The 27,427-nt window shown below is 38.4% G+C and overlaps 59 non-coding genes across 59 annotated transcripts; all 59 read left to right on the top strand.

Annotated features, from left to right (window-relative positions):
• Positions 1–96: 96 nt before the first annotated feature.
• On the top strand, positions 97–178 carry trnas-uga (transfer RNA serine (anticodon UGA)). The gene has a single exon. It is a non-coding gene; the product is annotated as a tRNA-Ser (tRNA).
• A 376-nt stretch (positions 179–554) lies between these two features.
• Positions 555–626, top strand: trnaa-cgc (transfer RNA alanine (anticodon CGC)). Its single transcript has one exon. It is a non-coding gene; the product is annotated as a tRNA-Ala (tRNA).
• Positions 627–919: 293 nt separating this feature from the next.
• Positions 920–1,001, top strand: trnas-uga (transfer RNA serine (anticodon UGA)). The gene has a single exon. It is a non-coding gene; the product is annotated as a tRNA-Ser (tRNA).
• A 1,235-nt stretch (positions 1,002–2,236) lies between these two features.
• Positions 2,237–2,308, top strand: trnaa-cgc (transfer RNA alanine (anticodon CGC)). Its single transcript has one exon. It is a non-coding gene; the product is annotated as a tRNA-Ala (tRNA).
• A 231-nt stretch (positions 2,309–2,539) lies between these two features.
• Positions 2,540–2,621, top strand: trnas-uga (transfer RNA serine (anticodon UGA)). Its single transcript has one exon. It is a non-coding gene; the product is annotated as a tRNA-Ser (tRNA).
• A 375-nt stretch (positions 2,622–2,996) lies between these two features.
• On the top strand, positions 2,997–3,068 carry trnaa-cgc (transfer RNA alanine (anticodon CGC)). Its single transcript has one exon. It is a non-coding gene; the product is annotated as a tRNA-Ala (tRNA).
• A 231-nt stretch (positions 3,069–3,299) lies between these two features.
• trnas-uga (transfer RNA serine (anticodon UGA)) lies at positions 3,300–3,381 on the top strand. Its single transcript has one exon. It is a non-coding gene; the product is annotated as a tRNA-Ser (tRNA).
• A 1,232-nt stretch (positions 3,382–4,613) lies between these two features.
• Positions 4,614–4,685, top strand: trnaa-cgc (transfer RNA alanine (anticodon CGC)). Its single transcript has one exon. It is a non-coding gene; the product is annotated as a tRNA-Ala (tRNA).
• A 231-nt stretch (positions 4,686–4,916) lies between these two features.
• Positions 4,917–4,998, top strand: trnas-uga (transfer RNA serine (anticodon UGA)). The gene has a single exon. It is a non-coding gene; the product is annotated as a tRNA-Ser (tRNA).
• A 279-nt stretch (positions 4,999–5,277) lies between these two features.
• trnaa-cgc (transfer RNA alanine (anticodon CGC)) lies at positions 5,278–5,349 on the top strand. Its single transcript has one exon. It is a non-coding gene; the product is annotated as a tRNA-Ala (tRNA).
• Positions 5,350–5,580: 231 nt separating this feature from the next.
• trnas-uga (transfer RNA serine (anticodon UGA)) lies at positions 5,581–5,662 on the top strand. Its single transcript has one exon. It is a non-coding gene; the product is annotated as a tRNA-Ser (tRNA).
• Positions 5,663–5,947: 285 nt separating this feature from the next.
• On the top strand, positions 5,948–6,019 carry trnaa-cgc (transfer RNA alanine (anticodon CGC)). The gene has a single exon. It is a non-coding gene; the product is annotated as a tRNA-Ala (tRNA).
• A 231-nt stretch (positions 6,020–6,250) lies between these two features.
• Positions 6,251–6,332, top strand: trnas-uga (transfer RNA serine (anticodon UGA)). The gene has a single exon. It is a non-coding gene; the product is annotated as a tRNA-Ser (tRNA).
• A 281-nt stretch (positions 6,333–6,613) lies between these two features.
• Positions 6,614–6,685, top strand: trnaa-cgc (transfer RNA alanine (anticodon CGC)). The gene has a single exon. It is a non-coding gene; the product is annotated as a tRNA-Ala (tRNA).
• Positions 6,686–6,916: 231 nt separating this feature from the next.
• Positions 6,917–6,998, top strand: trnas-uga (transfer RNA serine (anticodon UGA)). Its single transcript has one exon. It is a non-coding gene; the product is annotated as a tRNA-Ser (tRNA).
• Positions 6,999–8,225: 1,227 nt separating this feature from the next.
• trnaa-cgc (transfer RNA alanine (anticodon CGC)) lies at positions 8,226–8,297 on the top strand. Its single transcript has one exon. It is a non-coding gene; the product is annotated as a tRNA-Ala (tRNA).
• Positions 8,298–8,528: 231 nt separating this feature from the next.
• trnas-uga (transfer RNA serine (anticodon UGA)) lies at positions 8,529–8,610 on the top strand. The gene has a single exon. It is a non-coding gene; the product is annotated as a tRNA-Ser (tRNA).
• A 279-nt stretch (positions 8,611–8,889) lies between these two features.
• Positions 8,890–8,961, top strand: trnaa-cgc (transfer RNA alanine (anticodon CGC)). The gene has a single exon. It is a non-coding gene; the product is annotated as a tRNA-Ala (tRNA).
• Positions 8,962–9,192: 231 nt separating this feature from the next.
• trnas-uga (transfer RNA serine (anticodon UGA)) lies at positions 9,193–9,274 on the top strand. The gene has a single exon. It is a non-coding gene; the product is annotated as a tRNA-Ser (tRNA).
• Positions 9,275–9,656: 382 nt separating this feature from the next.
• On the top strand, positions 9,657–9,728 carry trnaa-cgc (transfer RNA alanine (anticodon CGC)). Its single transcript has one exon. It is a non-coding gene; the product is annotated as a tRNA-Ala (tRNA).
• Positions 9,729–9,959: 231 nt separating this feature from the next.
• trnas-uga (transfer RNA serine (anticodon UGA)) lies at positions 9,960–10,041 on the top strand. The gene has a single exon. It is a non-coding gene; the product is annotated as a tRNA-Ser (tRNA).
• A 382-nt stretch (positions 10,042–10,423) lies between these two features.
• Positions 10,424–10,495, top strand: trnaa-cgc (transfer RNA alanine (anticodon CGC)). The gene has a single exon. It is a non-coding gene; the product is annotated as a tRNA-Ala (tRNA).
• Positions 10,496–10,726: 231 nt separating this feature from the next.
• On the top strand, positions 10,727–10,808 carry trnas-uga (transfer RNA serine (anticodon UGA)). Its single transcript has one exon. It is a non-coding gene; the product is annotated as a tRNA-Ser (tRNA).
• Positions 10,809–11,186: 378 nt separating this feature from the next.
• On the top strand, positions 11,187–11,258 carry trnaa-cgc (transfer RNA alanine (anticodon CGC)). The gene has a single exon. It is a non-coding gene; the product is annotated as a tRNA-Ala (tRNA).
• A 231-nt stretch (positions 11,259–11,489) lies between these two features.
• On the top strand, positions 11,490–11,571 carry trnas-uga (transfer RNA serine (anticodon UGA)). The gene has a single exon. It is a non-coding gene; the product is annotated as a tRNA-Ser (tRNA).
• Positions 11,572–13,016: 1,445 nt separating this feature from the next.
• Positions 13,017–13,088, top strand: trnaa-cgc (transfer RNA alanine (anticodon CGC)). Its single transcript has one exon. It is a non-coding gene; the product is annotated as a tRNA-Ala (tRNA).
• Positions 13,089–13,319: 231 nt separating this feature from the next.
• On the top strand, positions 13,320–13,401 carry trnas-uga (transfer RNA serine (anticodon UGA)). Its single transcript has one exon. It is a non-coding gene; the product is annotated as a tRNA-Ser (tRNA).
• A 382-nt stretch (positions 13,402–13,783) lies between these two features.
• Positions 13,784–13,855, top strand: trnaa-cgc (transfer RNA alanine (anticodon CGC)). Its single transcript has one exon. It is a non-coding gene; the product is annotated as a tRNA-Ala (tRNA).
• A 231-nt stretch (positions 13,856–14,086) lies between these two features.
• Positions 14,087–14,168, top strand: trnas-uga (transfer RNA serine (anticodon UGA)). The gene has a single exon. It is a non-coding gene; the product is annotated as a tRNA-Ser (tRNA).
• Positions 14,169–14,546: 378 nt separating this feature from the next.
• On the top strand, positions 14,547–14,618 carry trnaa-cgc (transfer RNA alanine (anticodon CGC)). Its single transcript has one exon. It is a non-coding gene; the product is annotated as a tRNA-Ala (tRNA).
• Positions 14,619–14,849: 231 nt separating this feature from the next.
• On the top strand, positions 14,850–14,931 carry trnas-uga (transfer RNA serine (anticodon UGA)). The gene has a single exon. It is a non-coding gene; the product is annotated as a tRNA-Ser (tRNA).
• Positions 14,932–15,216: 285 nt separating this feature from the next.
• Positions 15,217–15,288, top strand: trnaa-cgc (transfer RNA alanine (anticodon CGC)). The gene has a single exon. It is a non-coding gene; the product is annotated as a tRNA-Ala (tRNA).
• Positions 15,289–15,519: 231 nt separating this feature from the next.
• On the top strand, positions 15,520–15,601 carry trnas-uga (transfer RNA serine (anticodon UGA)). The gene has a single exon. It is a non-coding gene; the product is annotated as a tRNA-Ser (tRNA).
• A 1,444-nt stretch (positions 15,602–17,045) lies between these two features.
• On the top strand, positions 17,046–17,117 carry trnaa-cgc (transfer RNA alanine (anticodon CGC)). Its single transcript has one exon. It is a non-coding gene; the product is annotated as a tRNA-Ala (tRNA).
• Positions 17,118–17,348: 231 nt separating this feature from the next.
• On the top strand, positions 17,349–17,430 carry trnas-uga (transfer RNA serine (anticodon UGA)). The gene has a single exon. It is a non-coding gene; the product is annotated as a tRNA-Ser (tRNA).
• A 382-nt stretch (positions 17,431–17,812) lies between these two features.
• trnaa-cgc (transfer RNA alanine (anticodon CGC)) lies at positions 17,813–17,884 on the top strand. The gene has a single exon. It is a non-coding gene; the product is annotated as a tRNA-Ala (tRNA).
• A 231-nt stretch (positions 17,885–18,115) lies between these two features.
• Positions 18,116–18,197, top strand: trnas-uga (transfer RNA serine (anticodon UGA)). Its single transcript has one exon. It is a non-coding gene; the product is annotated as a tRNA-Ser (tRNA).
• Positions 18,198–18,579: 382 nt separating this feature from the next.
• On the top strand, positions 18,580–18,651 carry trnaa-cgc (transfer RNA alanine (anticodon CGC)). The gene has a single exon. It is a non-coding gene; the product is annotated as a tRNA-Ala (tRNA).
• A 231-nt stretch (positions 18,652–18,882) lies between these two features.
• Positions 18,883–18,964, top strand: trnas-uga (transfer RNA serine (anticodon UGA)). The gene has a single exon. It is a non-coding gene; the product is annotated as a tRNA-Ser (tRNA).
• A 382-nt stretch (positions 18,965–19,346) lies between these two features.
• On the top strand, positions 19,347–19,418 carry trnaa-cgc (transfer RNA alanine (anticodon CGC)). Its single transcript has one exon. It is a non-coding gene; the product is annotated as a tRNA-Ala (tRNA).
• A 231-nt stretch (positions 19,419–19,649) lies between these two features.
• trnas-uga (transfer RNA serine (anticodon UGA)) lies at positions 19,650–19,731 on the top strand. Its single transcript has one exon. It is a non-coding gene; the product is annotated as a tRNA-Ser (tRNA).
• A 495-nt stretch (positions 19,732–20,226) lies between these two features.
• Positions 20,227–20,298, top strand: trnaa-cgc (transfer RNA alanine (anticodon CGC)). Its single transcript has one exon. It is a non-coding gene; the product is annotated as a tRNA-Ala (tRNA).
• Positions 20,299–20,529: 231 nt separating this feature from the next.
• trnas-uga (transfer RNA serine (anticodon UGA)) lies at positions 20,530–20,611 on the top strand. The gene has a single exon. It is a non-coding gene; the product is annotated as a tRNA-Ser (tRNA).
• Positions 20,612–20,993: 382 nt separating this feature from the next.
• Positions 20,994–21,065, top strand: trnaa-cgc (transfer RNA alanine (anticodon CGC)). The gene has a single exon. It is a non-coding gene; the product is annotated as a tRNA-Ala (tRNA).
• A 231-nt stretch (positions 21,066–21,296) lies between these two features.
• Positions 21,297–21,378, top strand: trnas-uga (transfer RNA serine (anticodon UGA)). The gene has a single exon. It is a non-coding gene; the product is annotated as a tRNA-Ser (tRNA).
• A 285-nt stretch (positions 21,379–21,663) lies between these two features.
• trnaa-cgc (transfer RNA alanine (anticodon CGC)) lies at positions 21,664–21,735 on the top strand. Its single transcript has one exon. It is a non-coding gene; the product is annotated as a tRNA-Ala (tRNA).
• Positions 21,736–21,966: 231 nt separating this feature from the next.
• On the top strand, positions 21,967–22,048 carry trnas-uga (transfer RNA serine (anticodon UGA)). Its single transcript has one exon. It is a non-coding gene; the product is annotated as a tRNA-Ser (tRNA).
• Positions 22,049–22,543: 495 nt separating this feature from the next.
• trnaa-cgc (transfer RNA alanine (anticodon CGC)) lies at positions 22,544–22,615 on the top strand. The gene has a single exon. It is a non-coding gene; the product is annotated as a tRNA-Ala (tRNA).
• A 231-nt stretch (positions 22,616–22,846) lies between these two features.
• On the top strand, positions 22,847–22,928 carry trnas-uga (transfer RNA serine (anticodon UGA)). Its single transcript has one exon. It is a non-coding gene; the product is annotated as a tRNA-Ser (tRNA).
• A 497-nt stretch (positions 22,929–23,425) lies between these two features.
• Positions 23,426–23,497, top strand: trnaa-cgc (transfer RNA alanine (anticodon CGC)). Its single transcript has one exon. It is a non-coding gene; the product is annotated as a tRNA-Ala (tRNA).
• A 231-nt stretch (positions 23,498–23,728) lies between these two features.
• On the top strand, positions 23,729–23,810 carry trnas-uga (transfer RNA serine (anticodon UGA)). Its single transcript has one exon. It is a non-coding gene; the product is annotated as a tRNA-Ser (tRNA).
• A 503-nt stretch (positions 23,811–24,313) lies between these two features.
• Positions 24,314–24,385, top strand: trnaa-cgc (transfer RNA alanine (anticodon CGC)). Its single transcript has one exon. It is a non-coding gene; the product is annotated as a tRNA-Ala (tRNA).
• Positions 24,386–24,616: 231 nt separating this feature from the next.
• On the top strand, positions 24,617–24,698 carry trnas-uga (transfer RNA serine (anticodon UGA)). Its single transcript has one exon. It is a non-coding gene; the product is annotated as a tRNA-Ser (tRNA).
• Positions 24,699–25,177: 479 nt separating this feature from the next.
• On the top strand, positions 25,178–25,249 carry trnaa-cgc (transfer RNA alanine (anticodon CGC)). The gene has a single exon. It is a non-coding gene; the product is annotated as a tRNA-Ala (tRNA).
• A 231-nt stretch (positions 25,250–25,480) lies between these two features.
• trnas-uga (transfer RNA serine (anticodon UGA)) lies at positions 25,481–25,562 on the top strand. Its single transcript has one exon. It is a non-coding gene; the product is annotated as a tRNA-Ser (tRNA).
• Positions 25,563–26,041: 479 nt separating this feature from the next.
• trnaa-cgc (transfer RNA alanine (anticodon CGC)) lies at positions 26,042–26,113 on the top strand. The gene has a single exon. It is a non-coding gene; the product is annotated as a tRNA-Ala (tRNA).
• A 231-nt stretch (positions 26,114–26,344) lies between these two features.
• trnas-uga (transfer RNA serine (anticodon UGA)) lies at positions 26,345–26,426 on the top strand. Its single transcript has one exon. It is a non-coding gene; the product is annotated as a tRNA-Ser (tRNA).
• A 495-nt stretch (positions 26,427–26,921) lies between these two features.
• trnaa-cgc (transfer RNA alanine (anticodon CGC)) lies at positions 26,922–26,993 on the top strand. Its single transcript has one exon. It is a non-coding gene; the product is annotated as a tRNA-Ala (tRNA).
• A 231-nt stretch (positions 26,994–27,224) lies between these two features.
• Positions 27,225–27,306, top strand: trnas-uga (transfer RNA serine (anticodon UGA)). The gene has a single exon. It is a non-coding gene; the product is annotated as a tRNA-Ser (tRNA).
• Positions 27,307–27,427: the final 121 nt, after the last annotated feature.

Genomic DNA, 27,427 nt, shown 5'->3' with positions numbered 1-27,427 from the left:
GTGTGTTCCACAAATGTGCTCTTTCTAATTCTCTATTCTAGCGCTTAGTCAATTATTATTTTTTCCAAATAGTCAATTTTCTGCTAAAAGTCCCGTGTTGTTGTGGCCGAGAGGTTAAGGCGATGGACTTGAAATCCATTGGGGTTCCCCCGTGCAGGTTCGAATCCTGCCAGCAACGAATTCGTTTTTACCACTATCTCGTCCCACCATTGAGTGATATGGTATTCTGCCTAGGTCAACGTGTTCTGTTCTACTTGCAAACCCTGCCAGCAACGAATTCATTTTTACCACTATCTCGTCCCACCATTGAGTGATATGGTATTCTGCCTAGGTCAACGTGTTCTGTTCTACTTGCAAACTCAAAACAACAAGGATCTGTTTTATGTGGTATAATGCGACTCACAAGATTGATTTCAGACTGTCATAGTAGGCTATGGGAAGGTCTCTATTTATTCTTTTCTCCTCATAGTTCTTCTATAGTAAGTAAATAAATATATAAATAAATATACATACATATATATCACTAAAAAAAAGTAAATTCTCTAGTTTTTACAGGGGATGTAGCTCAGTGGTAGAGCGCATGCTTCGCATGTATGAGGTCCTGGGTTCAATCCCCAGCATCTCCATTAGATATTATGCTCACATTTCAGTTGATTAAAACAATTCATGGGAAAGTTTAAAATTCGAGACGAAGAACCAACAAGGGAATGGAGAAACATTTGTGGAACACACTTGATTGGGTAAAGATCTAAAGTCTACTTACTAAGTAGTAGTACTAAGTAAGTAGACTAAGTAAGTAGACTTTAGATCTTTACCCAATCAAGTGTGTTCCACAAATGTGCTCTTTCTAATTCTCTATTCTAGCGCTTAGTCAATTATTATTTTTTCCAAATAGTCAATTTTCTGCTAAAAGTCCCGTGTTGTTGTGGCCGAGAGGTTAAGGCGATGGACTTGAAATCCATTGGGGTTCCCCCGCGCAGGTTCGAATCCTGCCAGCAACGAATTCATTTTTACCACTATCTCGTCCCACCATTGAGTGATATGGTATTCTGCCTAGGTCAACGTGTTCTGTTCTACTTGCAAACTCAAAACAACAAGAATCTGTTTAATGTGGTATAATGCGACTCACAAGATCGATTTCAGACTGTCATAGTATGCTATGGGAAGGTCTCTATTTATTCTTTTCTCCTCATAGTTCTTCTATAGTAAGTAAATAAATATATAAATAAATATACATACATATTAGGGGTGTCAAATGATTAAAAATTTTAATCAAATTAATCAGAATTTTCAGTGGATTAATCATGATTAATCACACCTGAATCCTAACCATTTTTTCTTTCTGAAATGCATACTAAAGATAAATAACAGGACACAGATACATAATTATCATTATTATTATCATAATTATTATTTTTTACATAAATATATGTTATTGATATTTGATTTTTTAATTCATTCCAGAAAATAATCAAATCAATGTTATTTGATAAGTTACAGACTGATTTCCCTGCATGGCTCTAGAAGGGTCTCGAGCCTCTGCAGTTTATCCCACTCTGCTGTGAGTTTGTGCTCCTTCGATGACCAGACATGACCAGACATGTCAACCCTCCCGATGTTTCAAAGCCCCCCCCGAAAATCTCCCGGACCGACCTTTCTCCCGATTTCCACCCGAACAACAATATTGCTGCACCACCCGTCACTGGGCGCGCCGTTTCAGACCGAACAATAATAAAGGTTACACCTTGAAGTCGAGCGCGGCGATTAGAACGACTGGCGCTGCAAAGAAATCCGCTACCACCCCCATTTCAGTGTGAAATATTCCCATACCTGGGAGGATTTAGATCGCATTGGTTTCTCTTCCTCCGCATGTTTCAGAACAGCGCTGCTCTTGCTCTGCTGGGCGGAGCTTTTCTTCTTCTCTGTTCTGCTGCGCGAGAACGGGGGGGGGGGGGGGGGGGGGGAGCGGGTCTCTGGCGCAAACAACTTGCTGAACCTGACGGCCTGACATATGCCTGCAGGTGGCAGTAATGTGTTGTATAGGATGAAGTGCATTCCCTAGAAGAAGAGGTTCTTTCCGGACCTGAATAATTTGTCACACTGCGCATGCGTGAAATGCGTCAAAAAAATTGACGTAATTAACAACAAACAGCTAATTAACGCCGTTAACGCGCTATTTTTGACAGCCCTAATACATATATATCACCAAAAAAAAGTAAATTCTCTAGTTTTTACAGGGGATGTAGCTCAGTGGTAGAGCGCATGCTTCGCATGTATGAGGTCCTGGGTTCAATCCCCAGCATCTCCATTAGATATTATGCTCACATTTCAGTTGATTAAAACAATTCATGGGAAAGTTTAAAATTCGAGACGAAGAACCAACAAGGGAATGGAGAAACCATGTGTTGTTTAGTAAGTAGACTTTAGATCTTTACCCAATCAAGTGTGTTCCACAAATGTGCTCTTTCAAATTCTCTATTCTAGCGCTTAGTCAATTATTATTTTTTCCAAATAGTCAATTTTCTGCTGAAAGTCCCGTGTTGTTGTGGCCGAGAGGTTAAGGCGATGGACTTGAAATCCATTGGGGTTCCCCCGCGCAGGTTCGAATCCTGCCAGCAACGAATTCATTTTTACCACTATCTCGTCCCACCATTGAGTGATATGGTATTCTGCCTAGGTCAACGTGTTCTGTTCTACTTGCAAACCCTGCCAGCAACGTATTCATTTTTACCACTATCTCGTCCCACCATTGAGTGATATGGTATTCTGCCTAGGTCAACGTGTTCTGTTCTACCTGCAAACTCAAAACAACAAGGATCTGTTTAATGTGGTATAATGCGACTCACAAGATCGATTTCAGACTGTCATAGTAGGCTATGGGAAGGTCTCTATTTATTCTTTTCTCCTCATAGTTCTTCTATAGTAAGTAAATAAATATATAAATAAATATACATACATATATATCACCAAAAAAAGTAAATTCTGTAGTTTTTACAGGGGATGTAGCTCAGTGGTAGAGCGCATGCTTCGCATGTATGTGGTCCTGGGTTCAATCCCCAGCATCTCCATTAGATATTATGCTCACATTTCAGTTGATGAAAACAATTCATTAGAAAGTTTAAATTTTGAGACGAAGAACCAACAAGGGAATGGAGAAACCATGTGTTGTTTAGTAAGTAGACTTTAGATCTTTACCCAATCAAGTGTGTTCCACAAATGTGCTCTTTCTAATTCTCTATTCTAGCGCTTAGTCAATTATTATTTTTTCCAAATAGTCAATTTTCTGCTGAAAGTCCCGTGTTGTTGTGGCCGAGAGGTTAAGGCGATGGACTTGAAATCCATTGGGGTTCCCCCGCGCAGGTTCGAATCCTGCCAGCAACAAATTCATTTTACCACTATCTCGTCCCACCATTGAGTGATATGGTATTCTGCCTAGGTCAACGTGTTCTGTTCTACTTGCAAACTCAAAACAACAAGAATCTGTTTAATGTGGTATAATGCGACTCACAAGATCGATTTCAGACTGTCATAGTATGCTATGGGAAGGTCTCTATTTATTCTTTTCTCCTCATAGTTCTTCTATAGTAAGTAAATAAATATATAAATAAATATACATACATATTAGGGGTGTCAAATGATTAAAAATTTTAATCAAATTAATCAGAATTTTCAGTGGATTAATCATGATTAATCACACCTGAATCCTAACCATTTTTTCTTTCTGAAATGCATACTAAAGATAAATAACAGGACACAGATACATAATTATCATTATTATTATCATAATTATTATTTTTTACATAAATATATGTTATTGATATTTGATTTTTTAATTCATTCCAGAAAATAATCAAATCAATGTTATTTGATAAGTTACAGACTGATTTCCCTGCATGGCTCTAGAAGGGTCTCGAGCCTCTGCAGTTTATCCCACTCTGCTGTGAGTTTGTGCTCCTGCGATGACCAGACATGACCAGACATGTCAACCCTCCCGATGTTTCAAAGCCCCCCCCGAAAATCTCCCGGACCGACCTTTCTCCCGATTTCCACCCGAACAACAATATTGCTGCACCACCCGTCACTGGGCGCGCCGTTTCAGACCGAACAATAATAAAGGTTACACCTTGAAGTCGAGCGCGGCGATTAGAACGACTGGCGCTGCAAAGAAATCCGCTACCACCCCCATTTCAGTGTGAAATATTCCCATACCTGGGAGGATTTAGATCGCATTGGTTTCTCTTCCTCCGCATGTTTCAGAACAGCGCTGCTCTTGCTCTGCTGGGCGGAGCTTTTCTTCTTCTCTGTTCTGCTGCGCGAGAACGGGGGGGGGGGGGGGGGGGGAGCGGGTCTCTGGCGCAAACAACTTGCTGAACCTGACGGCCTGACATATGCCTGCAGGTGGCAGTAATGTGTTGTATAGGATGAAGTGCATTCCCTAGAAGAAGAGGTTCTTTCCGGACCTGAATAATTTGTCACACTGCGCATGCGTGAAATGCGTCAAAAAAATTGACGTAATTAACAACAAACAGCTAATTAACGCCGTTAACGCGCTATTTTTGACAGCCCTAATACATATATATCACCAAAAAAAAGTAAATTCTCTAGTTTTTACAGGGGATGTAGCTCAGTGGTAGAGCGCATGCTTCGCATGTATGAGGTCCTGGGTTCAATCCCCAGCATCTCCATTAGATCTTATGCTCACATTTTAGTTGATGAAAACAATTCATTAGAAAGTTTAAATTTTGAGACGAAGAACCAACAAGGGAAAGGAGAAACCATGTGTTGTTTAGTAAGTAGAGTTTAGATGTTTACCCAATCAAGTGTGTTCCACAAATGTGCTCTTTCTAATTCTCTATTCTAGCGCTTAGTCAATTATTATTTTTTCCAAATAGTCAATTTTCTGCTAAAAGTCCCGTGTTGTTGTGGCCGAGAGGTTAAGGCGATGGACTTGAAATCCATTGGGGTTCCCCCGCGCAGGTTCGAATCCTGCCAGCAACGAATTCATTTTTACCACTATCTCGTCCCACCATTGAGTGATATGGTATTCTGCCTAGGTCAACGTGTTCTGTTCTACTTGCAAACTCAAAACAACAAGAATCTGTTTAATGTGGTATAATGCGACTCACAAGATCGATTTCAGACTGTCATAGTATGCTATGGGAAGGTCTCTATTTATTCTTTTCTCCTCAAAGTTCTTCTATAGTAAGTAAATAAATATATAAATAAATATACATACATATATATCACCAAAAAAAAGTAAATTCTCTAGTTTTTACAGGGGATGTAGCTCAGTGGTAGAGCGCATGCTTCGCATGTATGAGGTCCTGGGTTCAATCCCCAGCATCTCCATTAGATATTATGCTCACATTTCAGTTGATTAAAACAATTCATGGGAAAGTTTAAAATTCGAGACGAAGAACCAACAAGGGAATGGAGAAACCATGTGTTGTTTAGTAAGTAGACTTTAGATCTTTACCCAATCAAGTGTGTTCCACAAATGTGCTCTTTCTAATTCTCTATTCTAGCGCTTAGTCAATTATTATTTTTTCCAAATAGTCAATTTTCTGCTAAAAGTCCGGTGTTGTTGTGGCCGAGAGGTTAAGGCGATGGACTTGAAATCCATTGGGGTTCCCCCGCGCAGGTTCGAATCCTGCCAGCAACGAATTCATTTTTACCACTATCTCGTCCCACCATTGAGTGATATGGTATTCTGCCTAGGTCAACGTGTTCTGTTCTACTTGCAAACTCAAAACAACAAGAATCTGTTTAATGTGGTATAATGCGACTCACAAGATCGATTTCAGACTGTCATAGTAAGTTTTGGCTTTGGGAAGGTCTCTATTTATTCTTTTCTCCTCATCGTTCTTCTATAGTAAGTAAATAAATATATAAATAAATATACATACATATATATCACCAAAAAAAAGTAAATTCTCTAGTTTTTACAGGGGATGTAGCTCAGTGGTAGAGCGCATGCTTCGCATGTATGAGGTCCTGGGTTTAATCCCCAGCATCTCCATTAGATATTATGCTCACATTTCAGTTGATTAAAACAATTCATGGGAAAGTTTAAAATTCGAGACAAAGAACCAACAAGGGAATGGAGAAACCATGTGTTGTTTAGTAAGTAGACTTTAGATCTTTACCCAATCAAGTGTGTTCCACAAATGTGCTCTTTCTAATTCTCTATTCTAGCGCTTAGTCAATTATTATTTTTTCCAAATAGTCAATTTTCTGCTAAAAGTCCTGTGTTGTTGTGGCCGAGAGGTTAAGGCGATGGACTTGAAATCCATTGGGGTTCCCCCGCGCAGGTTCGAATCCTGCCAGCAACGAATTCATTTTTACCACTATCTCGTCCCACCATTGAGTGATATGGTATTCTGCCAAGGTCAACGTGTTCTGTTCTACTTGCAAACTCAAAACAACAAGGATCTGTTTAATGTGGTATAATGCGACTCACAAGATCGATTTCAGACTGTCATAGTAGGCTATGGGAAGGTCTCTATTTATTCTTTTCTCCTCATAGTTCTTCTATAGTAAGTGAATAAATATATAAATAAATATACATACATAGTATATATCACCAAAAAAAGTAAATTCTGTAGTTTTTACAGGGGATGTAGCTCAGTGGTAGAGCGCATGCTTCGCATGTATGAGGTCCTGGGTTCAATCCCCAGCATCTCCATTAGATATTATGCTCACATTTCAGTTGATGAAAACAATTCATTAGAAAGTTTAAATTTTGAGACGAAGAACCAACAAGGGAATGGAGAAACCATGTGTTGTTTAGTAAGTAGACTTTAGATCTTTACCCAATCAAGTGTGTTCCACAAATGTGCTCTTTCTAATTCTCTATTCTAGCGCTTAGTCAATTATTATTTTTTCCAAATAGTCAATTTTCTGCTGAAAGTCCCGTGTTGTTGTGGCCGAGAGGTTAAGGCGATGGACTTGAAATCCATTGGGGTTCCCCCGCGCAGGTTCGAATCCTGCCAGCAACGAATTCATTTTTACCACTATCTCGTCCCACCATTGAGTGATATGGTATTCTGCCTAGGTCAACGTGTTCTGTTCTACTTGCAAACTCAAAACAACAAGAATCTGTTTAATGTGGTATAATGCGACTCACAAGATCGATTTCAGACTGTCATAGTATGCTATGGGAAGGTCTCTATTTATTCTTTTCTCCTCATAGTTCTTCTATAGTAAGTAAATAAATATATAAATAAATATACATACATATTAGGGGTGTCAAATGATTAAAAATTTTAATCAAATTATTCAGAATTTTCAGTGGATTAATCATGATTAATCACACCTGAATCCTAACCATTTTTTCTTTCTGAAATGCATACTAAAGATAAATAACAGGACACAGATACATAATTATCATTATTATTATCATAATTATTATTTTTTACATAAATATATGTTATTGATATTTGATTTTTTAATTCATTCCAGAAAATAATCAAATCAATGTTATTTGATAAGTTACAGACTGATTTCCCTGCATGGCTCTAGAAGGGTCTCGAGCCTCTGCAGTTTATCCCACTCTGCTGTGAGTTTGTGCTCCTGCGATGACCAGACATGACCAGACATGTCAACCCTCCCGATGTTTCAAAGCCCCCCCCGAAAATCTCCCGGACCGACCTTTCTCCCGATTTCCACCCGAACAACAATATTGCTGCACCACCCGTCACTGGGCGCGCCGTTTCAGACCGAACAATAATAAAGGTTACACCTTGAAGTCGAGCGCGGCGATTAGAACGACTGGCGCTGCAAAGAAATCCGCTACCACCCCCATTTCAGTGTGAAATATTCCCATACCTGGGAGGATTTAGATCGCATTGGTTTCTCTTCCTCCGCATGTTTCAGAACAGCGCTGCTCTTGCTCTGCTGGGCGGAGCTTTTCTTCTTCTCTGTTCTGCTGCGCGAGAACGGGGGGGGGGGGGGAGCGGGTCTCTGGCGCAAACAACTTGCTGAACCTGACGGCCTGACATATGCCTGCAGGTGGCAGTAATGTGTTGTATAGGATGAAGTGCATTCCCTAGAAGAAGAGGTTCTTTCCGGACCTGAATAATTTGTCACACTGCGCATGCGTGAAATGCGTCAAAAAAATTGACGTAATTAACAACAAACAGCTAATTAACGCCGTTAACGCGCTATTTTTGACAGCCCTAATACATATATATCACCAAAAAAAAGTAAATTCTCTAGTTTTTACAGGGGATGTAGCTCAGTGGTAGAGCGCATGCTTCGCATGTATGAGGTCCTGGGTTCAATCCCCAGCATCTCCATTAGATCTTATGCTCACATTTTAGTTGATGAAAACAATTCATTAGAAAGTTTAAATTTTGAGACGAAGAACCAACAAGGGAAAGGAGAAACCATGTGTTGTTTAGTAAGTAGAGTTTAGATGTTTACCCAATCAAGTGTGTTCCACAAATGTGCTCTTTCTAATTCTCTATTCTAGCGCTTAGTCAATTATTATTTTTTCCAAATAGTCAATTTTCTGCTAAAAGTCCCGTGTTGTTGTGGCCGAGAGGTTAAGGCGATGGACTTGAAATCCATTGGGGTTCCCCCGCGCAGGTTCGAATCCTGCCAGCAACGAATTCATTTTTACCACTATCTCGTCCCACCATTGAGTGATATGGTATTCTGCCTAGGTCAACGTGTTCTGTTCTACTTGCAAACTCAAAACAACAAGAATCTGTTTAATGTGGTATAATGCGACTCACAAGATCGATTTCAGACTGTCATAGTATGCTATGGGAAGGTCTCTATTTATTCTTTTCTCCTCAAAGTTCTTCTATAGTAAGTAAATAAATATATAAATAAATATACATACATATATATCACCAAAAAAAAGTAAATTCTCTAGTTTTTACAGGGGATGTAGCTCAGTGGTAGAGCGCATGCTTCGCATGTATGAGGTCCTGGGTTCAATCCCCAGCATCTCCATTAGATATTATGCTCACATTTCAGTTGATTAAAACAATTCATGGGAAAGTTTAAAATTCGAGACGAAGAACCAACAAGGGAATGGAGAAACCATGTGTTGTTTAGTAAGTAGACTTTAGATCTTTACCCAATCAAGTGTGTTCCACAAATGTGCTCTTTCTAATTCTCTATTCTAGCGCTTAGTCAATTATTATTTTTTCCAAATAGTCAATTTTCTGCTAAAAGTCCCGTGTTGTTGTGGCCGAGAGGTTAAGGCGATGGACTTGAAATCCATTGGGGTTCCCCCGCGCAGGTTCGAATCCTGCCAGCAACGAATTCATTTTTACCACTATCTCGTCCCACCATTGAGTGATATGGTATTCTGCCTAGGTCAACGTGTTCTGTTCTACTTGCAAATCCTGCCAGCAACGAATTCATTTTTACCACTATCTCGTCCCACCATTGAGTGATATGGTATTCTGCCTAGGTCAACGTGTTCTGTTCTACTAGCAAACTCAAAACAACAAGAATCTGTTTAATGTGGTATAATGCGACTCACAAGATCGATTTCAGACTGTCATAGTAAGTTTTGGCTTTGGGAAGGTCTCTATTTATTCTTTTCTCCTCATAGTTCTTCTATAGTAAGTAAATAAATATATAAATAAATATACATACATATATATCACCAAAAAAAAGTAAATTCTCTAGTTTTTACAGGGGATGTAGCTCAGTGGTAGAGCGCATGCTTCGCATGTATGAGGTCGTGGGTTCAATCCCCAGCATCTCCATTAGATATTATGCTCACATTTCAGTTGATTAAAACAATTCATGGGAAAGTTTAAATTTCGAGATGAAGAACCAACAAGGGAATGGAGAAACCATGTGTTGTTTAGTAAGTAGAGTTTAGATGTTTACCCAATCAAGTGTGTTCCACAAATGTGCTCTTTCTAATTCTCTATTCTAGCGCTTAGTCAATTATTATTTTTTCCAAATAGTCAATTTTCTGCTAAAAGTCCCGTGTTGTTGTGGCCGAGAGGTTAAGGCGATGGACTTGAAATCCATTGGGGTTCCCCCGCGCAGGTTCGAATCCTGCCAGCAACGAATTCATTTTTACCACTATCTCGTCCCACCATTGAGTGATATGGTATTCTGCCTAGGTCAACGTGTTCTGTTCTACTTGCAAATCCTGCCAGCAACGAATTCATTTTTACCACTATCTCGTCCCACCATTGAGTGATATGGTATTCTGCCTAGGTCAACGTGTTCTGTTCTACTAGCAAACTCAAAACAACAAGAATCTGTTTAATGTGGTATAATGCGACTCACAAGATCGATTTCAGACTGTCATAGTAAGTTTTGGCTTTGGGAAGGTCTCTATTTATTCTTTTCTCCTCATCGTTCTTCTATAGTAAGTAAATAAATATATAAATAAATATACATACATATATATCACCAAAAAAAAGTAAATTCTCTAGTTTTTACAGGGGATGTAGCTCAGTGGTAGAGCGCATGCTTCGCATGTATGAGGTCCTGGGTTCAATCCCCAGCATCTCCATTAGATATTATGCTCACATTTCAGTTGATTAAAACAATTCATGGGAAAGTTTAAAATTCGAGACGAAGAACCAACAAGGGAATGGAGAAACCATGTGTTGTTTAGTAAGTAGACTTTAGATCTTTACCCAATCAAGTGTGTTCCACAAATGTGCTCTTTCTAATTCTCTATTCTAGCGCTTAGTCAATTATTATTTTTTCCAAATAGTCAATTTTCTGCTAAAAGTCCTGTGTTGTTGTGGCCGAGAGGTTAAGGCGATGGACTTGAAATCCATTGGGGTTCCCCCGCGCAGGTTCGAATCCTGCCAGCAACGAATTCATTTTTACCACTATCTCGTCCCACCATTGAGTGATATGGTATTCTGCCTAGGTCAACGTGTTCTGTTCTACTTGCAAACCCTGCCAGCAACGTATTCATTTTTACCACTATCTCGTCCCACCATTGAGTGATATGGTATTCTGCCTAGGTCAACGTGTTCTGTTCTACTTGCAAACTCAAAACAACAAGGATCTGTTTAATGTGGTATAATGCGACTCACAAGATCGATTTCAGACTGTCATAGTAGGCTATGGGAAGGTCTCTATTTATTCTTTTCTCCTCATAGTTCTTCTATAGTAAGTAAATAAATATATAAATAAATATACATACATAGTATATATCACCAAAAAAAGTAAATTCTGTAGTTTTTACAGGGGATGTAGCTCAGTGGTAGAGCGCATGCTTCGCATGTATGAGGTCCTGGGTTCAATCCCCAGCATCTCCATTAGATATTATGCTCACATTTCAGTTGATGAAAACAATTCATTAGAAAGTTTAAATTTTGAGACGAAGAACCAACAAGGGAATGGAGAAACCATGTGTTGTTTAGTAAGTAGACTTTAGATCTTTACCCAATCAAGTGTGTTCCACAAATGTGCTCTTTCTAATTCTCTATTCTAGCGCTTAGTCAATTATTATTTTTTCCAAATAGTCAATTTTCTGCTGAAAGTCCCGTGTTGTTGTGGCCGAGAGGTTAAGGCGATGGACTTGAAATCCATTGGGGTTCCCCCGCGCGGGTTCGAATCCTGCCAGCAACGAATTCATTTTTACCACTATCTCGTCCCACCATTGAGTGATATGGTATTCTGCCTAGGTCAACGTGTTCTGTTCTACTTGCAAACTCAAAACAACAAGAATCTGTTTAATGTGGTATAATGCGACTCACAAGATCGATTTCAGACTGTCATAGTATGCTATGGGAAGGTCTCTATTTATTCTTTTCTCCTCATAGTTCTTCTATAGTAAGTAAATAAATATATAAATAAATATACATACATATATATCACCAAAAAAAAGTAAATTCTCTAGTTTTTACTATTTTACTGTTCTACTTGCAAACTCAAAACAACAAGAATCTGTTTAATGTGGTATAATGCGACTCACAAGATCGATTTCAGACTGTCATAGTATGCTATGGGAAGGTCTCTATTTATTCTTTTCTCCTCATAGTTCTTCTATAGTAAGTAAATAAATATATAAATAAATATACATACATATTAGGGGTGTCAAATGATTAAAAATTTTAATCAAATTAATCAGAATTTTCAGTGGATTAATCATGATTAATCACACCTGAATCCTAACCATTTTTTCTTTCTGAAATGCATACTAAAGATAAATAACAGGACACAGATACATAATTATCATTATTATTATCATAATTATTATTTTTTACATAAATATATGTTATTGATATTTGATTTTTTAATTCATTCCAGAAAATAATCAAATCAATGTTATTTGATAAGTTACAGACTGATTTCCCTGCATGGCTCTAGAAGGGTCTCGAGCCTCTGCAGTTTATCCCACTCTGCTGTGAGTTTGTGCTCCTGCGATGACCAGACATGACCAGACATGTCAACCCTCCCGATGTTTCAAAGCCCCCCCCGAAAATCTCCCGGACCGACCTTTCTCCCGATTTCCACCCGAACAACAATATTGCTGCACCACCCGTCACTGGGCGCGCCGTTTCAGACCGAACAATAATAAAGGTTACACCTTGAAGTCGAGCGCGGCGATTAGAACGACTGGCGCTGCAAAGAAATCCGCTACCACCCCCATTTCAGTGTGAAATATTCCCATACCTGGGAGGATTTAGATCGCATTGGTTTCTCTTCCTCCGCATGTTTCAGAACAGCGCTGCTCTTGCTCTGCTGGGCGGAGCTTTTCTTCTTCTCTGTTCTGCTGCGCGAGAACGGGGGGGGGGGGGGAGCGGGTCTCTGGCGCAAACAACTTGCTGAACCTGACGGCCTGACATATGCCTGCAGGTGGCAGTAATGTGTTGTATAGGATGAAGTGCATTCCCTAGAAGAAGAGGTTCTTTCCGGACCTGAATAATTTGTCACACTGCGCATGCGTGAAATGCGTCAAAAAAATTGACGTAATTAACAACAAACAGCTAATTAACGCCGTTAACGCGCTATTTTTGACAGCCCTAATACATATATATCACCAAAAAAAAGTAAATTCTCTAGTTTTTACAGGGGATGTAGCTCAGTGGTAGAGCGCATGCTTCGCATGTATGAGGTCCTGGGTTCAATCCCCAGCATCTCCATTAGATATTATGCTCACATTTCAGTTGATTAAAACAATTCATGGGAAAGTTTAAAATTCGAGACGAAGAACCAACAAGGGAATGGAGAAACCATGTGTTGTTTAGTAAGTAGACTTTAGATCTTTACCCAATCAAGTGTGTTCCACAAATGTGCTCTTTCTAATTCTCTATTCTAGCGCTTAGTCAATTATTATTTTTTCCAAATAGTCAATTTTCTGCTAAAAGTCCCGTGTTGTTGTGGCCGAGAGGTTAAGGCGATGGACTTGAAATCCATTGGGGTTCCCCCGCGCAGGTTCGAATCCTGCCAGCAACGAATTCATTTTTACCACTATCTCGTCCCACCATTGAGTGATATGGTATTCTGCCTAGGTCAACGTGTTCTGTTCTACTTGCAAATCCTGCCAGCAACGAATTCATTTTTACCACTATCTCGTCCCACCATTGAGTGATATGGTATTCTGCCTAGGTCAACGTGTTCTGTTCTACTAGCAAACTCAAAACAACAAGAATCTGTTTAATGTGGTATAATGCGACTCACAAGATCGATTTCAGACTGTCATAGTAAGTTTTGGCTTTGGGAAGGTCTCTATTTATTCTTTTCTCCTCATAGTTCTTCTATAGTAAGTAAATAAATATATAAATAAATATACATACATATATATCACCAAAAAAAAGTAAATTCTCTAGTTTTTACAGGGGATGTAGCTCAGTGGTAGAGCGCATGCTTCGCATGTATGAGGTCCTGGGTTCAATCCCCAGCATCTCCATTAGATATTATGCTCACATTTCAGTTGATTAAAACAATTCATGGGAAAGTTTAAAATTCGAGACGAAGAACCAACAAGGGAATGGAGAAACCATGTGTTGTTTAGTAAGTAGACTTTAAATCTTTACCCAATCAAGTGTGTTCCACAAATGTGCTCTTTCTAATTCTCTATTCTAGCGCTTAGTCAATTATTATTTTTTCCAAATAGTCAATTTTCTGCTAAAAGTCCCGTGTTGTTGTGGCCGAGAGGTTAAGGCAATGGACTTGAAATCCATTGGGGTTCCCCCGCGCAGGTTCGAATCCTGCCAGCAACGAATTCGTTTTTACCACTATCTCGTCCCACCATTGAGTGATATGGTATTCTGCCTAGGTCAACGTGTTCTGTTCTACTTGCAAATCCTGCCAGCAACGAATTCATTTTTACCACTATCTCGTCCCACCATTGAGTGATATGGTATTCTGCCTAGGTCAACGTGTTCTGTTCTACTTGCAAACTCAAAACAACAAGGATCTGTTTAATGTGGTATAATGCGACTCACAAGATCGATTTCAGACTGTCATAGTAGGCTATGGGAAGGTCTCTATTTATTCTTTTCTCCTCATAGTTCTTCTATAGTAAGTAAATAAATATATAAATAAATATACATACATAGTATATATCACCAAAAAAAGTAAATTCTGTAGTTTTTACAGGGGATGTAGCTCAGTGGTAGAGCGCATGCTTCGCATGTATGAGGTCCTGGGTTCAATCCCCAGCATCTCCATTAGATATTATGCTCACATTTCAGTTGATGAAAACAATTCATTAGAAAGTTTAAATTTTGAGACGAAGAACCAACAAGGGAATGGAGAAACCATGTGTTGTTTAGTAAGTAGACTTTAGATCTTTACCCAATCAAGTGTGTTCCACAAATGTGCTCTTTCTAATTCTCTATTCTAGCGCTTAGTCAATTATTATTTTTTCCAAATAGTCAATTTTCTGCTGAAAGTCCCGTGTTGTTGTGGCCGAGAGGTTAAGGCGATGGACTTGAAATCCATTGGGGTTCCCCCGCGCAGGTTCGAATCCTGCCAGCAACGAATTCATTTTTACCACTATCTCGTCCCACCATTGAGTGATATGGTATTCTGCCTAGGTCAACGTGTTCTGTTCTACTAGCAAACTCAGAACAACGAGAATCTGTTTAATGTGGCATAATGCGACTCACAAGATCGATTTCAGACTGTCATAGTAAGTTTTGGCTTTGGGAAGGTCTCTATTTATTCTTTTCTCCTCATAGTTCTTCTATAGTAAGTGAATAAATATATAAATAAATATACATTCATATATATCACCAAAAAAAAGTAAATTCTGTAGTTTTTACAGGGGATGTAGCTCAGTGGTAGAGCGCATGCTTCGCATGTATGAGGTCCTGGGTTCAATCCCCAGCATCTCCATTAGATATTATGCTCACATTTCAGTTGATTAAAACAATTCATGGGAAAGTTTAAATTTCGAGACGAAGAACCAACAAGGGAATGGAGAATCCATGTGTTGTTTAGTAAGTAGAGTTTAGATGTTTACCCATTCAAGTGTGTTCCACAAATGTGCTCTTTCTAATTCTCTATTCTAGCGCTTAGTCAATTATTATTTTTTCCAAATAGTCAATTTTCTGCTGAAAGTCCCGTGTTGTTGTGGCCGAGAGGTTAAGGCGATGGACTTGAAATCCATTGGGGTTCCCCCGCGCAGGTTCGAATCCTGCCAGCAACGAATTCATTTTTACCACTATCTCGTCCCACCATTGAGTGATATGGTTTTCTGCCTAGGTCAACGTGTTCTGTTCTACTTGCAAACTCAAAACAACAAGAATCTGTTTAATGTGGTATAATGCGACTCACAAGATCGATTTCAGACTGTCATAGTATGCTATGGGAAGGTCTCTATTTATTCTTTTCTCCTCATAGTTCTTCTATAGTAAGTAAATAAATATATAAATAAATATACATACATATATATCACCAAAAAAAAGTAAATTCTCTAGTTTTTACTATTTTACTGTTCTACTTGCAAACTCAAAACAACAAGAATCTGTTTAATGTGGTATAATGCGACTCACAAGATCGATTTCAGACTGTCATAGTATGCTATGGGAAGGTCTCTATTTATTCTTTTCTCCTCATAGTTCTTCTATAGTAAGTAAATAAATATATAAATAAATATACATACATATTAGGGGTGTCAAATGATTAAAAATTTTAATCAAATTAATCAGAATTTTCAGTGGATTAATCATGATTAATCACACCTGAATCCTAACCATTTTTTCTTTCTGAAATGCATACTAAAGATAAATAACAGGACACAGATACATAATTATCATTATTATTATCATAATTATTATTTTTTACATAAATATATGTTATTGATATTTGATTTTTTAATTCATTCCAGAAAATAATCAAATCAATGTTATTTGATAAGTTACAGACTGATTTCCCTGCATGGCTCTAGAAGGGTCTCGAGCCTCTGCAGTTTATCCCACTCTGCTGTGAGTTTGTGCTCCTGCGATGACCAGACATGACCAGACATGTCAACCCTCCCGATGTTTCAAAGCCCCCCCCGAAAATCTCCCGGACCGACCTTTCTCCCGATTTCCACCCGAACAACAATATTGCTGCACCACCCGTCACTGGGCGCGCCGTTTCAGACCGAACAATAATAAAGGTTACACCTTGAAGTCGAGCGCGGCGATTAGAACGACTGGCGCTGCAAAGAAATCCGCTACCACCCCCATTTCAGTGTGAAATATTCCCATACCTGGGAGGATTTAGATCGCATTGGTTTCTCTTCCTCCGCATGTTTCAGAACAGCGCTGCTTTTGCTCTGCTGGGCGGAGCTTTTCTTCTTCTCTGTTCTGCTGCGCGAGAACGGGGGGGGGGGGGAGCGGGTCTCTGGCGCAAACAACTTGCTGAACCTGACGGCCTGACATATGCCTGCAGGTGGCAGTAATGTGTTGTATAGGATGAAGTGCATTCCCTAGAAGAAGAGGTTCTTTCCGGACCTGAATAATTTGTCACACTGCGCATGCGTGAAATGCGTCAAAAAAATTGACGTAATTAACAACAAACAGCTAATTAACGCCGTTAACGCGCTATTTTTGACAGCCCTAATACATATATATCACCAAAAAAAAGTAAATTCTCTAGTTTTTACAGGGGATGTAGCTCAGTGGTAGAGCGCATGCTTCGCATGTATGAGGTCCTGGGTTCAATCCCCAGCATCTCCATTAGATATTATGCTCACATTTCAGTTGATTAAAACAATTCATGGGAAAGTTTAAAATTCGAGACGAAGAACCAACAAGGGAATGGAGAAACCATGTGTTGTTTAGTAAGTAGACTTTAGATCTTTACCCAATCAAGTGTGTTCCACAAATGTGCTCTTTCTAATTCTCTATTCTAGCGCTTAGTCAATTATTATTTTTTCCAAATAGTCAATTTTCTGCTAAAAGTCCCGTGTTGTTGTGGCCGAGAGGTTAAGGCGATGGACTTGAAATCCATTGGGGTTCCCCCGCGCAGGTTCGAATCCTGCCAGCAACGAATTCATTTTTACCACTATCTCGTCCCACCATTGAGTGATATGGTATTCTGCCTAGGTCAACGTGTTCTGTTCTACTTGCAAATCCTGCCAGCAACGAATTCATTTTTACCACTATCTCGTCCCACCATTGAGTGATATGGTATTCTGCCTAGGTCAACGTGTTCTGTTCTACTAGCAAACTCAAAACAACAAGAATCTGTTTAATGTGGTATAATGCGACTCACAAGATCGATTTCAGACTGTCATAGTAAGTTTTGGCTTTGGGAAGGTCTCTATTTATTCTTTTCTCCTCATCGTTCTTCTATAGTAAGTAAATAAACATATAAATAAATATACATACATATATATCACCAAAAAAAAGTAAATTCTCTAGTTTTTACAGGGGATGTAGCTCAGTGGTAGAGCGCATGCTTCGCATGTATGAGGTCCTGGGTTCAATCCCCAGCATCTCCATTAGATATTATGCTCACATTTCAGTTGATTAAAACAATTCATGGGAAAGTTTAAATTTCGAGACGAAGAACCAACAAGGGAATGGAGAATCCATGTGTTGTTTAGTAAGTAGAGTTTAGATGTTTACCCATTCAAGTGTGTTCCACAAATGTGCTCTTTCTAATTTTCTATTCTAGCGCTTAGTCAATTATTATTTTTTCCAAATAGTCAATTTTCTGCTAAAAGTCCCGTGTTGTTGTGGCCGAGAGGTTAAGGCGATGGACTTGAAATCCATTGGGGTTCCCCCGCGCAGGTTCGAATCCTGCCAGCAACGAATTCATTTTTACCACTATCTCGTCCCACCATTGAGTGATATGGTATTCTGCCTAGGTCAACGTGTTCTGTTCTACTTGCAAATCCTGCCAGCAACGAATTCATTTTTACCACTATCTCGTCCCACCATTGAGTGATATGGTATTCTGCCTAGGTCAACGTGTTCTGTTCTACTAGCAAACTCAAAACAACAAGAATCTGTTTAATGTGGTATAATGCGACTCACAAGATCGATTTCAGACTGTCATAGTAAGTTTTGGCTTTGGGAAGGTCTCTATTTATTCTTTTCTCCTCATCGTTCTTCTATAGTAAGTAAATAAATATATAAATAAATATACATACATATATATCACCAAAAAAAAGTAAATTCTCTAGTTTTTACAGGGGATGTAGCTCAGTGGTAGAGCGCATGCTTCGCATGTATGAGGTCCTGGGTTCAATCCCCAGCATCTCCATTAGATATTATGCTCACATTTCAGTTGATTAAAACAATTCATGGGAAAGTTTAAAATTCGAGACGAAGAACCAACAAGGGAATGGAGAAACCATGTGTTGTTTAGTAAGTAGACTTTAAATCTTTACCCAATCAAGTGTGTTCCACAAATGTGCTCTTTCTAATTCTCTATTCTAGCGCTTAGTCAATTATTATTTTTTCCAAATAGTCAATTTTCTGCTAAAAGTCCCGTGTTGTTGTGGCCGAGAGGTTAAGGCGATGGACTTGAAATCCATTGGGGTTCCCCCGCGCAGGTTCGAATCCTGCCAGCAACGAATTCGATTTTACCACTATCTCGTCCCACCATTGAGTGATATGGTATTCTGCCTAGGTCAACGTGTTCTGTTCTACTTGCAAATCCTGCCAGCAACGAATTCATTTTTACCACTATCTCGTCCCACCATTGAGTGATATGGTATTCTGCCTAGGTCAACGTGTTCTGTTCTACTAGCAAACTCAGAACAACGAGAATCTGTTTAATGTGGCATAATGCGACTCACAAGATCGATTTCAGACTGTCATAGTAAGTTTTGGCTTTGGGAAGGTCTCTATTTATTCTTTTCTCCTCATAGTTCTTCTATAGTAAGTGAATAAATATATAAATAAATATACATTCATATATATCACCAAAAAAAAGTAAATTCTGTAGTTTTTACAGGGGATGTAGCTCAGTGGTAGACCGCATGCTTCGCATGTATGAGGTCCTGGGTTCAATCCCCAGCATCTCCATTAGATATTATGCTCACATTTCAGTTGATTAAAACAATTCATGGGAAAGTTTAAATTTCGAGACGAAGAACCAACAAGGGAATGGAGAATCCATGTGTTGTTTAGTAAGTAGAGTTTAGATGTTTACCCATTCAAGTGTGTTCCACAAATGTGCTCTCTCTAATTCTCTATTCTAGCGCTTAGTCAATTATTATTTTTTCCAAATAGTCAATTTTCTGCTGAAAGTCCCGTGTTGTTGTGGCCGAGAGGTTAAGGCGATGGACTTGAAATCCATTGGGGTTCCCCCGCGCAGGTTCGAATCCTGCCAGCAACGAATTCATTTTTACCACTATCTCGTCCCACCATTGAGTGATATGGTTTTCTGCCTAGGTCAACGTGTTCTGTTCTACTTGCAAACTCAAAACAACAAGAATCTGTTTAATGTGGTATAATGCGACTCACAAGATCGATTTCAGACTGTCATAGTATGCTATGGGAAGGTCTCTATTTATTCTTTTCTCCTCATAGTTCTCTATAGTAAGTAAATAAATATATAAATAAATATACATACATATATATCACCAAAAAAAAGTAAATTCTCTAGTTTTTACTATTTTACTGTTCTACTTGCAAACTCAAACAACAAGAATCTGTTTAATGTGGTATAATGCGACTCACAAGATCGATTTCAGACTGTCATAGTATGCTATGGGAAGGTCTCTATTTATTCTTTTCTCCTCATAGTTCTTCTATAGTAAGTAAATAAATATATAAATAAATATACATACATATATATCACCAAAAAAAAGTAAATTCTCTAGTTTTTACAGGGGATGTAGCTCAGTGGTAGAGCGCATGCTTCGCATGTATGAGGTCCTGGGTTCAATCCCCAGCATCTCCATTAGATCTTATGCTCACATTTTAGTTGATGAAAACAATTCATTAGAAAGTTTAAATTTTGAGACGAAGAACCAACAAGGGAAAGGAGAAACCATGTGTTGTTTAGTAAGTAGAGTTTAAATCTTTACCCAATCAAGTGTGTTCCACAAATGTGCTCTTTCTAATTCTCTATTCTAGCGCTTAGTCAATTATTATTTTTTCCAAATAGTCAATTTTCTGCTAAAAGTCCCGTGTTGTTGTGGCCGAGAGGTTAAGGCGATGGACTTGAAATCCATTGGGGTTCCCCCGCGCAGGTTCGAATCCTGCCAGCAACGAATTCATTTTTACCACTATCTCGTCCCACCATTGAGTGATATGGTATTCTGCCTAGGTCAACGTGTTCTGTTCTACTTGCAAATCCTGCCAGCAACGAATTCATTTTTACCACTATCTCGTCCCACCATTGAGTGATATGGTATTCTGCCTAGGTCAACGTGTTCTGTTCTACTAGCAAACTCAAAACAACAAGAATCTGTTTAATGTGGTATAATGCGACTCACAAGATCGATTTCAGACTGTCATAGTAAGTTTTGGCTTTGGGAAGGTCTCTATTTATTCTTTTCTCCTCATCGTTCTTCTATAGTAAGTAAATAAATATATAAATAAATATACATACATATATATCACCAAAAAAAAGTAAATTCTCTAGTTTTTACAGGGGATGTAGCTCAGTGGTAGAGCGCATGCTTCGCATGTATGAGGTCCTGGGTTCAATCCCCAGCATCTCCATTAGATATTATGCTCACATTTCAGTTGATTAAAACAATTCATGGGAAAGTTTAAATTTCGAGACGAAGAACCAACAAGGGAATGGAGAATCCATGTGTTGTTTAGTAAGTAGAGTTTAGATGTTTACCCATTCAAGTGTGTTCCACAAATGTGCTCTTTCTAATTCTCTATTCTAGCGCTTAGTCAATTATTATTTTTTCCAAATAGTCAATTTTCTGCTAAAAGTCCCGTGTTGTTGTGGCCGAGAGGTTAAGGCGATGGACTTGAAATCCATTGGGGTTCCCCCGCGCAGGTTCGAATCCTGCCAGCAACGAATTCATTTTTACCACTATCTCGTCCCACCATTAAGTGATATGGTATTCTGCCTAGGTCAACGTGTTCTGTTCTACTAGCAAACTCAAAACAACGAGAATCTGTTTAATGTGGCATAATGCGACTCACAAGATCGATTTCAGACTGTCATAGTAAGTTTTGGCTTTGGGAAGGTCTCTATTTATTCTTTTCTCCTCATAGTTCTTCTATAGTAAGTGAATAAATATATAAATAAATATACATTCATATATATCACCAAAAAAAAGTAAATTCTGTAGTTTTTACAGGGGATGTAGCTCAGTGGTAGAGCGCATGCTTCGCATGTATGAGGTCCTGGGTTCAATCCCCAGCATCTCCATTAGATATTATGCTCACATTTCAGTTGATTAAAACAATTCATGGGAAAGTTTAAATTTCGAGACGAAGAACCAACAAGGGAATGGAGAATCCATGTGTTGTTTAGTAAGTAGAGTTTAGATGTTTACCCATTCAAGTGTGTTCCACAAATGTGCTCTCTCTAATTCTCTATTCTAGCGCTTAGTCAATTATTATTTTTTCCAAATAGTCAATTTTCTGCTGAAAGTCCCGTGTTGTTGTGGCCGAGAGGTTAAGGCGATGGACTTGAAATCCATTGGGGTTCCCCCGCGCAGGTTCGAATCCTGCCAGCAACGAATTCATTTTTACCACTATCTCGTCCCACCATTGAGTGATATGGTTTTCTGCCTAGGTCAACGTGTTCTGTTCTACTTGCAAACTCAAAACAAAAAGAATCTGTTTAATGTGGTATAATGCGACTCACAAGATCGATTTCAGACTGTCATAGTATGCTATGGGAAGGTCTCTATTTATTCTTTTCTCCTCATAGTTCTTCTATAGTAAGTAAATAAATATATAAATAAATATACATACATATATATCACCAAAAAAAGTAAATTCTCTAGTTTTTACTATTTTACTGTTCTACTTGCAAACTCAAACAACAAGAATCTGTTTAATGTGGTATAATGCGACTCACAAGATCGATTTCAGACTGTCATAGTATGCTATGGGAAGGTCTCTATTTATTCTTTTCTCCTCATAGTTCTTCTATAGTAAGTAAATAAATATATAAATAAATATACATACATATATATCACCAAAAAAAAGTAAATTCTCTAGTTTTTACAGGGGATGTAGCTCAGTGGTAGAGCGCATGCTTCGCATGTATGAGGTCCTGGGTTCAATCCCCAGCATCTCCATTAGATATTATGCTCACATTTCAGTTGATTAAAACAATTCATGGGAAAGTTTAAAATTCGAGACGAAGAACCAACAAGGGAATGAAGAAACCATGTGTTGTTTAGTAAGTAGACTTTAAATCTTTACCCAATCAAGTGTGTTCCACAAATGTGCTCTTTCTAATTCTCTATTCTAGCACTTAGTCAATTATTATTTTTTCCAAATAGTCAATTTTCTGCTAAAAGTCCCGTGTTGTTGTGGCCGAGAGGTTAAGGCGATGGACTTGAAATCCATTGGGGTTCCCCTGCGCAGGTTCGAATCCTGCCAGCAACGAATTCATTTTTACCACTATCTCGTCCCACCATTGAGTGATATGGTTTTCTGCTTAGGTCAACGTGTTCTGTTCTACTTGCAAACTCAAAACAACAAGAATCTGTTTAATGTGGTATAATGCGACTCACAAGATCGATTTCAGACTGTCATAGTATGCTATGGGAAGGTCTCTATTTATTCTTTTCTCCTCATAGTTCTTCTATAGTAAGTAAATAAATATATAAATAAATATACATACATATATATCACCAAAAAAAAGTAAATTCTCTAGTTTTTACTATTTTACTGTTCTACTTGCAAACTCAAAACAACAAGAATCTGTTTAATGTGGTATAATGCGACTCACAAGATCGATTTCAGACTGTCATAGTATGCTATGGGAAGGTCTCTATTTATTCTTTTCTCCTCATAGTTCTTCTATAGTAAGTAAATAAATATATAAATAAATATACATACATATATATCACCAAAAAAAAGTAAATTCTCTAGTTTTTACAGGGGATGTAGCTCAGTGTTAGAGCGCATGCTTCGCATGTATGAGGTCCTGGGTTCAATCCCCAGCATCTCCATTAGATATTATGCTCACATTTCAGTTGATTAAAACAATTCATGGGAAAGTTTAAATTTCGAGACGAAGAACCAACAAGGGAATGGAGAATCCATGTGTTGTTTAGTAAGTAGACTTTAAATCTTTACCCAATCAAGTGTGTTCCACAAATGTGCTCTTTCTAATTCTCTATTCTAGCGCTTAGTCAATTATTATTTTTTCCAAATAGTCAATTTTCTGCTAAAAGTCCCGTGTTGTTGTGGCCGAGAGGTTAAGGCGATGGACTTGAAATCCATTGGGGTTCCCCCGCGCAGGTTCAAATCCTGCCAGCAACGAATTCGTTTTTACCACTATCTCGTCCCACCATTGAGTGATATGGTATTCTGCCTAGGTCAACGTGTTCTGTTCTACTAGCAAACTCAGAACAACGAGAATCTGTTTAATGTGGCATAATGCGACTCACAAGATCGATTTCAGACTGTCATAGTAAGTTTTGGCTTTGGGAAGGTCTCTATTTATTCTTTTCTCCTCATAGTTCTTCTATAGTAAGTAAATAAATATATAAATAAATATACATACATATATATCACCAAAAAAAAGTAAATTCTCTAGTTTTTACTATTTTACTGTTCTACTTGCAAACTCAAAACAACAAGAATCTGTTTAATGTGGTATAATGCGACTCACAAGATCGATTTCAGACTGTCATAGTATGCTATGGGAAGGTCTCTATTTATTCTTTTCTCCTCATAGTTCTTCTATAGTAAGTAAATAAATATATAAATAAATATACATACATATATATCACCAAAAAAAAGTAAATTCTCTAGTTTTTACAGGGGATGTAGCTCAGTGGTAGAGCGCATGCTTCGCATGTATGAGGTCCTGCGTTCAATCCCCAGCATCTCCATTAGACATTATGCTCACATTTCAGTTGATTAAAACAATTCATGGGAAAGTTTAAATTTCGAGACGAAGAACCAACAAGGGAATGGAGAATCCATGTGTTGTTTAGTAAGTAGAGTTTAGATGTTTACCCATTCAAGTGTGTTCCACAAATGTGCTCTTTCTAATTCTCTATTCTAGCGCTTAGTCAATTATTATTTTTTCCAAATAGTCAATTTTCTGCTGAAAGTCCCGTGTTGTTGTGGCCGAGAGGTTAAGGCGATGGACTTGAAATCCATTGGGGTTCCCCCGCGCAGGTTCGAATCCTGCCAGCAACGAATTCATTTTTACCACTATCTCGTCCCACCATTGAGTGATATGGTATTCTGCCTAGGTCAACGTGTTCTGTTCTACTTGCAAATCCTGCCAGCAACGAATTCATTTTTACCACTATCTCGTCCCACCATTGAGTGATATGGTATTCTGCCTAGGTCAACGTGTTCTGTTCTACTTGCAAATCCTGCCAGCAACGAATTCATTTTTACCACTATCTCGTCCCACCATTGAGTGATATGGTATTCTGCCTAGGTCAACGTGTTCTGTTCTACTAGCAAACTCAAAACAACAAGAATCTGTTTAATGTGGTATAATGCGACTCACAAGATCGATTTCAGACTGTCATAGTAAGTTTTGGCTTTGGGAAGGTCTCTATTTATTCTTTTCTCCTCATAGTTCTTCTATAGTAAGTAAATAAATATATAAATAAATATACATACATATATATCACCAAAAAAAAGTAAATTCTCTAGTTTTTACAGGGGATGTAGCTCAGTGGTAGAGCGCATGCTTCGCATGTATGAGGTCCTGGGTTCAATCCCCAGCATCTCCATTAGATATTATGCTCACATTTCAGTTGATTAAAACAATTCATGGGAAAGTTTAAATTTCGAGACGAAGAACCAACAAGGGAATGGAGAATCCATGTGTTGTTTAGTAAGTAGAGTTTAGATGTTTACCCATTCAAGTGTGTTCCACAAATGTGCTCTTTCTAATTCTCTATTCTAGCGCTTAGTCAATTATTATTTTTTCCAAATAGTCAATTTTCTGCTAAAAGTCCCGTGTTGTTGTGGCCGAGAGGTTAAGGCGATGGACTTGAAATCCATTGGGGTTCCCCCGCGCAGGTTCGAATCCTGCCAGCAACGAATTCGTTTTTACCACTATCTCGTCCCACCATTGAGTGATATGGTATTCTGCCTAGGTCAACGTGTTCTGTTCTACTTGCAAATCCTGCCAGCAACGAATTCATTTTTACCACTATCTCGTCCCACCATTGAGTGATATGGTATTCTGCCTAGGTCAACGTGTTCTGTTCTACTTGCAAATCCTGCCAGCAACGAATTCATTTTTACCACTATCTCGTCCCACCATTGAGTGATATGGTATTCTGCCTAGGTCAACGTGTTCTGTTCTACTAGCAAACTCAGAACAACGAGAATCTGTTTAATGTGGCATAATGCGACTCACAAGATCGATTTCAGACTGTCATAGTAAGTTTTGGCTTTGGGAAGGTCTCTATTTATTCTTTTCTCCTCATAGTTCTTCTATAGTAAGTGAATAAATATATAAATAAATATACATTCATATATATCACCAAAAAAAAGTAAATTCTGTAGTTTTTACAGGGGATGTAGCTCAGTGGTAGACCGCATGCTTCGCATGTATGAGGTCCTGGGTTCAATCCCCAGCATCTCCATTAGATATTATGCTCACATTTCAGTTGATTAAAACAATTCATGGGAAAGTTTAAATTTCGAGACGAAGAACCAACAAGGGAATGGAGAATCCATGTGTTGTTTAGTAAGTAGAGTTTAGATGTTTACCCATTCAAGTGTGTTCCACAAATGTGCTCTCTCTAATTCTCTATTCTAGCGCTTAGTCAATTATTATTTTTTCCAAATAGTCAATTTTCTGCTGAAAGTCCCGTGTTGTTGTGGCCGAGAGGTTAAGGCGATGGACTTGAAATCCATTGGGGTTCCCCCGCGCAGGTTCGAATCCTGCCAGCAACGAATTCATTTTTACCACTATCTCGTCCCACCATTGAGTGATATGGTTTTCTGCCTAGGTCAACGTGTTCTGTTCTACTTGCAAACTCAAAACAACAAGAATCTGTTTAATGTGGTATAATGCGACTCACAAGATCGATTTCAGACTGTCATAGTATGCTATGGGAAGGTCTCTATTTATTCTTTTCTCCTCATAGCTCTCTATAGTAAGTAAATAAATATATAAATAAATATACATACATATATATCACCAAAAAAAAGTAAATTCTCTAGTTTTTACTATTTTACTGTTCTACTTGCAAACTCAAACAACAAGAATCTGTTTAATGTGGTATAATGCGACTCACAAGATCGATTTCAGACTGTCATAGTATGCTATGGGAAGGTCTCTATTTATTCTTTTCTCCTCATAGTTCTTCTATAGTAAGTAAATAAATATATAAATAAATATACATACATATATATCACCAAAAAAAAGTAAATTCTCTAGTTTTTACAGGGGATGTAGCTCAGTGGTAGAGCGCATGCTTCGCATGTATGAGGTCCTGGGTTCAATCCCCAGCATCTCCATTAGATCTTATGCTCACATTTTAGTTGATGAAAACAATTCATTAGAAAGTTTAAATTTTGAGACGAAGAACCAACAAGGGAAAGGAGAAACCATGTGTTGTTTAGTAAGTAGAGTTTAAATCTTTACCCAATCAAGTGTGTTCCACAAATGTGCTCTTTCTAATTCTCTATTCTAGCGCTTAGTCAATTATTATTTTTTCCAAATAGTCAATTTTCTGCTAAAAGTCCCGTGTTGTTGTGGCCGAGAGGTTAAGGCGATGGACTTGAAATCCATTGGGGTTCCCCCGCGCAGGTTCGAATCCTGCCAGCAACGAATTCATTTTTACCACTATCTCGTCCCACCATTGAGTGATATGGTATTCTGCCTAGGTCAACGTGTTCTGTTCTACTTGCAAATCCTGCCAGCAACGAATTCATTTTTACCACTATCTCGT

This window comes from Pungitius pungitius, chromosome 21 (genome assembly GCF_949316345.1).
Source record: "Pungitius pungitius chromosome 21, fPunPun2.1, whole genome shotgun sequence".
Lineage (NCBI taxonomy): Eukaryota > Metazoa > Chordata > Actinopteri > Perciformes > Gasterosteidae > Pungitius > Pungitius pungitius.
This window is presented reverse-complemented; position numbering and strand designations above follow the sequence as displayed.